Below are 11,735 nucleotides of genomic sequence, written 5' to 3'. Positions count from 1 at the left end.
CGGCCAGGAGGAGTCATTAGCATGCGGCGGGGGACGTGTTTGACAACTCAATAAAAACAGGAAACCACGACAATGCTTTCTTCCTGTTCTACGTGAAATCGAAGACACGTGCATCTCTATATGAACCGATAACATGAATTTTAAATGAGGGGTCGTTGCTGGTGTTGAGGAAGATTGTGGAGGAGACCTTGGGGAGGGAGCTTGGCTTGAACCCGAGTGGACGCTGGGAGGCACCATGTCGCGACTGGCCACCAGGTGGCGCTCGCTCACGAGCCTGGGCCCCGGCCCACCTCTACCTGGTCCCTCTGGTGGAGCAGGGACCCCACCCATCACCCCCGCCCCCGCCCCGAAAAATGCAGGACTCCATCTGGCCGAGTGCCCTCTGCTTCTCCCCTGCCTCCCTGGCCCCTCCTGCTCAGGCTCCTTCTCGCAAGCCGCTGACCGCAGTGTGGAAGCGCTATGGTGTGGCCTGGTGGGCTTGCAGGTCAGCCTAAGGGACCTCAGCTGGATCCTGAGGGGCCATCTGGCTTCTGGAAGGACTATTTGTACTTCGGGGTGAAGGCTGGCACCCTCATAATCACCTGGGCAGTGTTTAGATGGCCCCTTCCTGTCTCCAGTGGCCCCCACTCCCCCGTCTCATCCCGAAGCCGCTTAAGGCCTCCCCGCTGGCTCCCAGTGGTCCCTACCACCTGCGGCAGGAGCCGCCATGCCAGAACGGCTGAGTGTGCTGGGAGTGGGGTTGCGCCTGGACCGGGATTCTGCCTTCCTCTTCAGGGCAAGTTGGCTCTGAGCTCTAAGGGCTCCCTAGCTGTGGGTTGCCACCTCTCTGCGCCCATTTCTTTACCTATAAAGTCGAGATAATAAATAAGAGAAGGTATATCTATATGACACTTAGTAGATGCTCACTAACAATCTGGACGCTTCTTTCTAAGTCCAGTAGGTGGTCCAGGTTTGGTGTGGCGAGCCATAGTGTCAAGGCCAAGGCCCCTTCTATCTTGTTGCTCTGCTGTTCATGGCCTCCATTTGCAGGTTGGCCTTGCTTTAGGATGGCTGCTCAAGCTCCAGCCGTCACATCTGCATTCCTTCCAGCAGGAAGGAGGAAAGGGAAGAAAGGCAGGTATCTCCTCTTTAGGAAGACTTGCAAGCTGCACACACATTCCACTGACATCCTATTCGCCTGGCAAGGGAGAGGCTGGGCCACAATGCACTCAGCTAAAATTGAGGGTTCCATTACTTAAAAGTAGGGTACAACAGTTATTGGAGGCTACCTAGCTGTCCCTGCCATTGCAAGGCTTTGCCGTTCCCCCAAAGAAGGAGCGAGGACACCTCCTCTGAGCCTTTAGGTATGGCCATTCACAGGGACCTATTTACTGAGCAGGTCTCAGGCCAAGTTCAAGGCAGTTTTCAGGCTCTCAGAGCCTGACATCCAGTGTGGACGGCAAGAGGGGAGGGGACAGGAGGCGGGGGTGCCAGTGCCTCCTTACTCTGCCTGGGAAGGGCCTCAAAGGTCACAGGGGTTCCCAGATGGCGCCACTGTCTGCTGGAAACCAAACCTCTTTTTACCTCAGAAAGCACACTCCTTTTTCACGACTTGTGTTTTTCTGGAAACTATTAGAACTCTCCATCTAAACCAGATGATAATTATGTGTTCCAGAGCTTAAGTCTTTAAACTTCTCTCTTTCTCTTCTAAAAGAGAGATATTTATACTGCGCATTGTGTTGGCAAAACCGAGTCTCCCTTCCACCGGGCAGGCTGGATGCTGTTTTCATGTTGCCTCTGTGAACACCTCGGGGGTGGGAGTGAACGGTGAGAAAGCACCAAACGTGCATTATAAACGTGTCTTTGGCCAGGGGCAAAGGTCAGAGAACCAGAGGTGGCCAGAGAGGGACAGGGACTGTGCAAGTTTGCGAGAGCTGTGAGCAGAGGGAGGGACACAAAACCAGGCAGAGCGGCTGCGTGGAAGGCGGCAGACGCGGTGACACCTCACGGGGCCTGCCTCAGCTCTGTTCGCTGCCCTGCACGGCAGAGCTTGGTGGCCTCCGCGGGTCATCTGTGTCCACGGGAGTCAGACAGACCTGGGGCTCTGGACCTGACGCCCCTACTCTGTGCCTGGAGCGAGTCACGACTCCCTCCGAGCCTCAGTTTCTCTCTCATAGCAGAACCTACCTTGTGGGGTTGTCATGCAAGTTAGATCTGTCTGGCACCACAGATCCCAGCAGGGCACTGAGCATGTACCGCGTGCGCGGTAAACAGGAGCTAGTCATAGCGTCACTAGCTGATTTCCAGCTGTCTCTGAGGGGACAGAGCAATCCCATTCATTCATCCGGTCACTCACCAAATGATTCGTTGTGCCTTCTTTATCGCAGGCCACATGATGCTGGTGCCTGTGTGTGCGGGGGGGGGGAGGAGGGTGGCGGGGGGGGGGGTGGTGGCAGGAGAAAGCCTTCCTCACTGGTTCCCGGCCCCACTTCCCACTCCGACTGCAGAAGAGACCACAGTGCCCTATCCAGGGATTGACAGGTGGCTCAGGCTGAGTCATGGGTCCCCACTACCACTCCCAGCAATGCTGGCCAGTGAAGGGGACCTGGACAGGTGGTACATGAGTTAGGGAGATGGGCAGAGGCCAGGTATTGAAGGGCGTGGCAGAAACTTGGAATTCTCCCCAGGGGCAGAGGAAGGGCCATTGGAAGATTCTGATCTAAGGCGAGATGGGGATTTGGAAGGCGGCCTTGTGTGCTGGAGAAGTGGAGGCAGGTGGCAAGGGGAGAGGGGACGTGGCCAGCCCTGGGCTGTTCTCACACCTTCCTCCCCCACCGATGCTTTTCAGAAAGCCCTTCCCCATATCTCAGCAACTACAGTAAAATGAATTCATATCTAACTTTTATAATTAAATGATTTTTTGATAATTTTGTTTTAAAAATTGTTTGCCTACAAGAAATTCACTTAATTACAATCGGCCGAAAATTCTCCACTGAGTGTCCAGGATTCTTGGGAATTCTTGCAAAGTGAAATGATTTCACCTATAAATTTGTTTCAAATATAATCAAGTGTAATGAAATTTTTATGGTGACTAAATGGAACAATTAATGAACTTGACATACTAGGTTTTCTAGACGTTAATTAAAAATTTATTGATTCTGATTTCGCAATGTTTTTCTCCCCTATATTTTGGAGCTCAACCATTTCCGAAAGCATCTGAAAACTGAGGTGCTGAGACTTCTCTGCCCAGATGGTAAAATGGGGAAATGGGGGGACACACCTCATAAGAGACAGGAGTCGCTTGGGGTTGTGGGTGTGGGTGGGGCACTTCAGAACCTGGGGTAGCGGTTAGGGCAAAACACTTCTTCTACATGTTAATTTGTTACCTCCTTTCATTTTAAATGAGAATCCTACTCTCAAGTTCAATGCCAAGATGTTTCCTGAAAGACTTAGTACTGACCGGAAAGTGAACTTTATTTAGAGCTTACTGTGGACCCTATTTCCAGAACTTTACATTATGTCATTGAATCATTCAGGCAATCTTCCAAGGTACGAGAGTAATATTAAATCCACATTTTACAGACAAGAAACTGAAGCGCGTCGAGACTGCTAAATAAACCGGTCGAGATCACGGAGCTAGTGAATAGGAAAGTGGGGTTCAGTCCTTTCCGTGCTGGACAGGTCTGTGCTACCTAGTATGAATTATCAAGTCGATATCTCGTTGTTTTCTAAGGTTCCTTCGACTGAGTATGCCACAGACCAAGTGACTTAAACGGCAAATCTTCTCACAGTTCTGGAGACTGGAAAGGTCGAGGTGTCTTCTGAGAGCGTGCTTCCTGACCCCCACTGTACGGTGTGCGGTTGCCTGAGGCTGGGTGCCCCAGAAGCACACCTGAGGCAGGGATCACTAGGAGGACAGTGGGGAGGTGGGCCAGGGGAAAGATGGAGACGAACGAAGCATGCGCCATCAAGCAAGTGACTTCGTGGGTGACTGGGGCTCAGTGCCTCGGGGAGCCCTGGGACTGCTGGGGGGATGGGGCACGTCACCTCAGGGCTCCCCACTGAGGGCGAGGGAGCTGGGGACTTCATCCCCTACTCCCACCACGAGTGAAGGCCCTGCCCAGAACAACAATTCCCAGCACTTTCTGGCCTGCTGCATGGTGAGTAGAGAAGCTTCCAGAAGCCAGAGAAAGCCTCAGGTAGCAGGACACAGGTGCTTTCAGCTGGAGGTTAGACCCACGTGGAGGGAAATAGGAATCGCTGAGGAGATGTGGGTGGGTTGGCATTTGTGACTGTTAACTTGCTGGAAAGAGACACGGGGTGGGGTGGGGTGGGGATGGATTTGAATCTAGATCAAATGACCACAGAGCCAGCCCCAGACCCCACACTTCGTGACTTCCTCAGCATCTGTCATACTTAAATAAAGAGCAGGTAGGACTCTAATTCCATGAATTAAAAATTTTTATTTTTAAACTTATTCAAGTTAGATGCTTTTAAAGACAAATTTATTTTGAGCTCGATAAAAGCCTTTTAATAAGCTGCACATCATTTCAGCCCTCCACTTTCAGGGTTATCAGCCGGGTTATCAGCCATGGCAAGGAGGGGGCACGTAGAGGAGAAAAGGGGAGGTGGGGGAGGGGAAGTGGGAGAGGAGGGATGGGGGAGGGGTGAGGCAGAGTCCCAGCACACATGCACACACATGTACGCACATGCACGCGTACACACATGCACACATGCACACGCACGCATGAGGATAGATATTTGCTTTAAACATGTTTTTGCACATCTAAACCCATCATTTGCTCCAAATCATCTGATTATAAAGCTTTTATAATATTTCGCTTTATTTTTAGAAACAGTTTTCTTTTTTTACTTTGGGACGACTGTACAGAGTGTTAAAGACAACGCGACGCTGCTTTGGCACAGACCTCCTGTGTGTTCTGTCTCCCTCGCTGGCTCACACATTCTTCCTCACTCTGAACGTTCCATCTATGCCCGCGACAGGAAGCCAGACACACACGCCGAAATGATTTCAACAAATATCAGCTCAGAACCAGCTTGAAGCAGTCCAAAGTGGCGGTGCTGGTTCAGGCGCTCCTCCATCCCCACGCGATGCACCGTCTGCACACTGCGAGACTGTTGCACGTTTAGAAAAAAACGTTCTTTTTTTCAGTATTAATGCATTTACTTGCCCAGCCCAGTGTAATGGCATCTACTGGTTTTAGGTGCCAAGCACCCACCCCGCTTCTTCTGGTAAAATCACTCTGACTCCTTTAGAGAATCAACTCTCTCTCAATCCATGTGGATGGTAGGGGTGGGGAGTGAGTCAACCCCACCTCCAGGGCATGTGACTCAAACCCAGCCAATCAGAACACTCTTTTCTTGTGATTGGCTCAAGGATGGGCACATGACCTATGCCAGACCAATGGGATTCAATTCTGGGCCTTTGGGTGGAAGAATTGGGACCTAATTTCTTCCCTCTTGATTTAAAGCTATCAGGAAATGAACGAGGAAAGAAGAATCTGCTTGAAAGGGATATCAGTAGACAGACGAACAGTTTGATGGTGGAGAAAGACACCTTCCTAACACGGTGGGTGCACATCAGGACCTGGTGGCCTGGGATCTAGCTCAGCCCTGGCCTGTGGCTTTTCAGTTCGAAGAGTCAACAATTTCGACCTAATAAACAAGTTCAGCAGGTTTCACAATACAAAATCATTATATAAAAATCAACTGTATTCTTCCTTATAGACTAGCAATGAAAAATTCAGAAGTAACATTTAGGAAATAATTTCATTTACAAAAGAATCAAAAAGAATTAATTACTTAGAAATAAATTTAGCCAAAAAAAAAAAAAGTTTAAGACTTGTACACTGAAGACAGAGCATCACTGAAAGGAAATTAAATAAGATCTAAATAAATGGAAAGGCCTCCTGTGTTCATGGATTGGAAGACTTAATATTGTTAAGACAGCACTATTCCCCAAATTGATCTACGGATTCAGTGTTATACTTACCGAAATTCCAGCTGGCTGTTTTGCACAAATTGAAAAGCTGGTCGTCAAATTCATATGGGTTCCAGAATGTGCAAAACAATCTTAAAATACAATAATGAAACTAGAGGATAGACACTTCTTGAAACTCACTAGAAGGTTACAATGACAAGGTCTGTGTAGTTCTGGCATAGAATAGACATATAGATCAATGGAATAGAATTAAGAGTCCAGAAATGAACCAATACCCTTATGGTAAATTAATTTTAGAAAATGACGCCAAAACAATTTAATAAGAAAAAGAACAGTCTCTTCAACAAATGACGCAAGGAAAACTACATGGATATGTACATGTAGAAGAATGAGTTTGGACCCTGACCTTATGTCAAATACAAAAATTAACTCAAAATAGATGAAAGACCTAAAGAAAATAGTTAAACCTATAAAACTCTTAGGAGAAACAGGTGTAAATCTGCATAACCTTGTATTTGGCCAATGGTTTCTTAAATATGACACCCCCATCTCCCCCAAAAAACAACCCCCCCAAAAATAAACTGGAATTCATGAAAATTAAAAACTTTTGTTTTTTTGTGGTTCAAAAAACACAATCAAGAAAGTAAAAAGACAACACAAAGAATGGCGGAAAATTTCTGCAAACTATATATCCAATAGGGAATTACAGAATACGTAAACGGAAATTACACCTCAACAATGAAAAGACGACTCTCCCAAACTAAAAAGAAATGGGCAGAGGATTCGAACGGATATGTCTCCAAAGAGGACATGCAAATGTTCAATAAGCACATGAAAAGATGCTCTCACCGTACTTAGTCACTGAGGAAATGCCAGTTGAAACCAGAATGAGATACCATCTCACACCTGCTAAGATGGCCTTAATAATAATGATTTCTAAAAAGGGAAACAGCAAACATCAGTGAAGGCAGGCATGGAGGAGTGGGGCCCTGTACAGTGCTGGCAGAATGTAAATGGTGATGCTGACAAGGCAGTTTTTGAGGCAGTTCCTCAAAAAGGTAAACACCAAATTACCCTATGGCCAGTCAACTGACTCCTCTTTGAGGTCTACAGCCAAGAGAAATGAAAACATATGTCCACACGAAAACCTTGTACTTGGATATTCATGGCACCTTTATTTGTAATAATCAGCAAGTGGAAGCTGCCCAAACGTGCATCAACTGATGGCTGGACATGTGATGCATCCAGGCGACGGAGTATTATTCCACCGAAAGGAAGGTGTTGATATACACGACGACATGAGCGAAGCTTCAAAACATTATGCTAAGTACAAGGAACCGGACGTGCACCGTAAGATCACATATTGTATGACTCCACTTACATAAATGTTCATATAGGCAAATCCATGGATCGGTTGTTGCTGGGGGCTGGAGAATGGGAGAGGGAGGGAGGGACAGCTAATGGGAGTGACGTGTCATCGGGGATGATGAAAATTTCCAGAATTAGTGGTGACCGTTGCACGTTGCACGACTTTGTGAGTATACTAACAGCCGCTGAATGGTCCATTTAACAAGGTGCATTTTATGGTATGTGAATTTCATCTCAACTTTTAAAACTTAAAAGAAACAAACAAAGAAAAAAACAGAGAGAGAGAGAGAGATATACCGGGAACTTCCGTTTTCAGTTCCGACGTGCAAACAGCCTGCAACCACCACTCTTACCCTTAAAAGGAAAAAAAAAAAAAAAAAAAGATGAACAAACTAAAAATCAACAACTCGCCTTTACTCACCAGAGAACTGAGACCACAAGATAAACCTCCACCATGAAATCTGCAGAGACAGTCGACTCCAGACAGTCACAGCTGAGGCGTCCCTGGGGTGGTGCTGGCCCACGGTGGGCGCACAATACCATTTAGAGTGGATCGGCTCTAAATGGAACCGTTGGCGCTTCTCCTAGTCGCATTCTGATCACCTACGGGATGGTCCACACGCTGTAGGGAGCACTTCTCCTCACCTTATCAAACCACGCCCGCCACCCTGCCCCGCTGGGGCATCGCTCTGCCTCGTCGTGCGGGAGCCTCGCCGGGTCCCCTCACGGCCTCTGCTCCTGCAGGCGCCTGGTTCATCCTCTCACCTCGTCTCCTTCCTAATAGCTCTAAGCTCAAAATCCAGCCTCCAACAAAACTCCCTCTCCCTCCTAACAGCCCCCTCTTGCCTCATGTTGTGCTGTGGTGCCAGGTGAGTTCAAGGTCGGGGGTTGGGTCAGAGCACTGGGACCCCCAGCAGCCATCTCAGCACCCAAACGAGCAGCCACTTTCGGTTGAGAACTTAGCATAGTGCTTGGTGCCTGGTCGATGCTCCGTAAATATTAGCTGTTCTGATTTCAGTCACTGTGGACTGATACGGCTAGATCTGCTTGAGTTGTACTCAAAGTAGCGGGGGTGGCGGGGGGGAGGGTCTCTTTTCTATGAGAGCACAGGACTCCCCTCCCCGGCTAGGAAAGGCTCTGTTCTGTCCTGACCACCTGGGAGAGGTGCGCCCAGCCCAGGACCTGAAAACTAATCCAGAGGCTTCCGGGACATTTGATTGTATGAAAACCCTCCCTGGGAGCCTACTGTTAATAAAGGCGGTTAACATCTGTGTGTGGCAGGCACCCTTTTGCAGACTTGCAGGTACCATCGGACAGCAGGTGCCACCAGCTCACAGGCACCATCATCTCATTCTACAGGTGAAGTGAATGAAGCTCAACGAGGGAGCGATCCCAAGTGAGAAGCGCTCGGACACCAGCGCCAGGCTGGGGCGCGGCACCGTGGAGCCTGCCCGCTGCCGCCCCTGAAGAGGAATGCGCTTCTTAGGTTTCTCCCTAACTCTTTGTGATCTGAGGTTTTCCTGCACCAGAGAGGAACCAGGTAAGGTGGACAAGGCCGAGCTCCGCCCAGATCCAGCGGGAGGTGCATATGCCTCCGCGGCCCAGCTTCAGAAACCCTGGGGCCGAGGCCCAACACTGAGCGTCCCTGCGGGTCACCTACTCGGTTTGCGTGGACTTTTCGAAAGCCTTTACCTGACAGTAAAGAGAAATAAATAAGCATTACTGTCACAGGCACTGCGGGTGCCCCACTGAGAACCCCCAGATCCCTTTTGGGGTTCTGTGCTCCACTTCTGCTGTCTTCTTGCTGACTCCCTGAACCGTCTACCCTGGGAGACGACTGTGATCCACCCCTTCAGACAGGGGCATGTCTCAGTTTACTTCTGGAAGAACTCCACCTAAGGCAGATTCTTTCTTGCAGATCTTATCAGAGCTTTCACCACGCTATGGCGGTTAATGATTTTCCAAAAGGGAGGAAAAGTAGGCAATGTTTTGGAAATTCTTTTAAACCAAATACCCTCCCTCCCACCTTATTAAAGCCACCTGCCTGGGGAAGCGTGTTTTCACTGGGCTCCCTGTACTGGAACAGAGAGGTGGAAGGACTAGCCCAAGGTCACACAGCAGCTCAGGGGACCGCTTCCTCCCCACTGTATGCACCTGGGGTTGTTGCCGAGGGTGGTGGGGGTAGGTGAACGACCAAAGAAATTTTTTAAAAAGCTTCAATCCAAAGAACTGTAAAATTTATTGTATAAGTATTGCAGCTTTCCAGAACGTCATCATTCCACTAATAATCACTGATACACAAGCATTCCATCAGGCCCGTGGACCGGCGTCCGAGTACAGAGTCTTACGCAGCAGCGACGTGGGGGCTGCATCCGGCCGTGCCACCGAGTTTACAGAAGTCTCACAGAACTCGGGAGACAGGGCTGCACGGGAGAGCAGTTCCAACACCAAGGCCACCACGGGAAAGCACCGCCATCCCACAGCCACCAAGGGGTCAGGCAGGCCAACGAGCACACGGCATCCTTCTCGATTCTGGAGCACAGCAAAATCTGTAGCGCGGATTCCGGGGGCAAAAAAAATCTCTTTCCTGATCACTGGGATGTGCTGCGGACCTGGAAGCTTTGTGTCGCACACAGGAAAAAGAAATCTCCGAAATGGACAATTCACAGAGCAGACAGACGTGGACAAGGAACGGAATCAGTGCTCGCTGGGCGGGGGCGGGGGTGTTGCTTCGCCTTTGGCTCTTTGAAAAACCCCTGGGCTTTTGGGGAACGTGGATGACCCTTAGTGGACTTTGCTAAGTCCGGCTGCGTCTGCGTAGACCCGGGCTTTGCGGGTGGGGGTGAGAAATGCGATTGACAAGCAGGGAAACAAAGAAGCAATGAGGGTTTGAGAAAGCTGAGCCCAACCTGGTCCCCCGTCAAACCAGCCACTTCTGAGACACCCCTCCCAACTTTCTATTGGAAAAGGGGGGCCTCCTGAGGGGTGCTCAAAGACTTTTCAAACACAACGGCATGCCAGCCCACATCTAGAGGAAAGAGCCTGCCCCTCACACTCTGGGGTCCACAGAGAAACCAAGAGTTTATTTAGCTACAGCAGAAGCTTCCAGAAACACACCACCAGCTTTCTTGGGATGCACCCTGGCTTTGACAAGCTGCCCGCCCCCCCAAAACACTTCGGAGCACGAAGCCCAGGGGCGTCGCAGCCCGGTGGCCTGGGGGTGGCCTGGGGGGTTGGCCTGGGCTGCAACACCAGGGCGTGCTCGCCCTCGAGCCAGCCGAGGCCAGTCGCCCTCTCCTGCTCCCTTCCCCTAACTGGCTGCGAATCCGGCAGACGCGGACCACGCCGCCAAGCAGCCGGCTTCGGAGTCTGGCTCCAGGACCTCGGCTCCAGACTCGCTGACGCTCCTCACACAACCGAGGTCCACGTCTAGGTTTCGGTCCAGACGGGCGTTAAACACGGTCCTTGACCAGGGAGGCTGGAGGGTAGGAGGGGTCCTGACCAAGCGAGGCACGTCCCAGGTGGGGGCGGGTGGGGCACGACACGGGAGAGTGGTGGGGACGTTGGAGAGAAGCAGCCGCCCTTGGCCGCCCGAGTGCGCCGGGCACCACGCGGGGACGCCTGGCCCGGTGACGAGAGAGCCAACTGCTTCTTCACTAAGGCACTGGGGAGACGCTCCACATAAAGATATGTTCTAAAAATGATACCTATAAATGTGTCCCTGTACCCTTCAGGACAAACTGTATTGATTTTCTGCACGACATTTTAAAAGAATCCTGTTTGAGAGGGAAGCAAGTTGCAGGCGGAAGACCCCACGGAGAGGCGAGTTTGACTGTTAAGGTACAAACACGTTCTGCCAGGCTGGTCGGCCGACGCCCAGACGACACTACGGCCGTGGGTCGCCATGTTCTTAAAACGTGTATATAAACAGAGTTCCGATGGTCAGAACATCAAAACTGTTCTCAGGTTGTCTGTTTTTCAAGTAATAAAAAAGTTGCTTAAAAACAACAGTTATTGCCTCTTATACCTTTTTCTTACGTTAGGTTGCCAGGTGGCATTCTGCCGAAAAGGAAGACGCCTCCGTGGGGTGGAGGGGTGGGGGAGGGGGCTGCTCTTCCAGCTGGGGGTCCCCCAGCCCAGATTGTATTGGAGGGTCTCCTGCTTCAGCCACTGTCACGTCTACTTGCCCACTCACGCTTCTTCACTGATGCCACCACCACCCAAGGGGGCTCGCCACATCCAGACCTACTAAAATCCTGGTCAACAAGCTGTGTCTGAGAAAGATGCTTATGAAAACACACATAAACAGACACGTCGAACGTGACCGTTTCCAGGGGGAGGGAATGGACGTAAGAAGTAGAGAATTCTGCTTCTAAAGCATCAAGCACAGGGTTGCAGTGGACCTGTCTTCCTTACTCAACCCTTT

General features: G+C 50.3%; 1 protein-coding gene across 2 annotated transcripts in view; it reads right to left on the bottom strand.

Moving 5' to 3' along the window:
- Window positions 1–9,524: 9,524 nt before the first annotated feature.
- The window catches only part of PMEPA1 (prostate transmembrane protein, androgen induced 1), a 42,113-nt gene continuing 39,902 nt past the window's right edge, over window positions 9,525–11,735 (bottom strand). The window contains exon 6 of one of the 2 annotated variants that reach the window (XM_023536617.1): window positions 9,525–11,141. The gene's annotated coding sequence lies outside the window, so the exon portion shown is untranslated. Of the gene's footprint in view, window positions 11,713–11,735 lie in introns of both variants that reach the window. The other variant, XM_023536618.1, reaches the window with a different exon arrangement.

Source organism: Pteropus vampyrus, unplaced genomic scaffold, assembly GCF_000151845.1.
Source record: "Pteropus vampyrus isolate Shadow unplaced genomic scaffold, Pvam_2.0 Scaffold162, whole genome shotgun sequence".
NCBI lineage: Eukaryota > Metazoa > Chordata > Mammalia > Chiroptera > Pteropodidae > Pteropus > Pteropus vampyrus.
The sequence above is the reverse complement of the archived record's forward strand: the minus strand, read 5'-3'. Positions and strand labels throughout refer to the sequence as shown.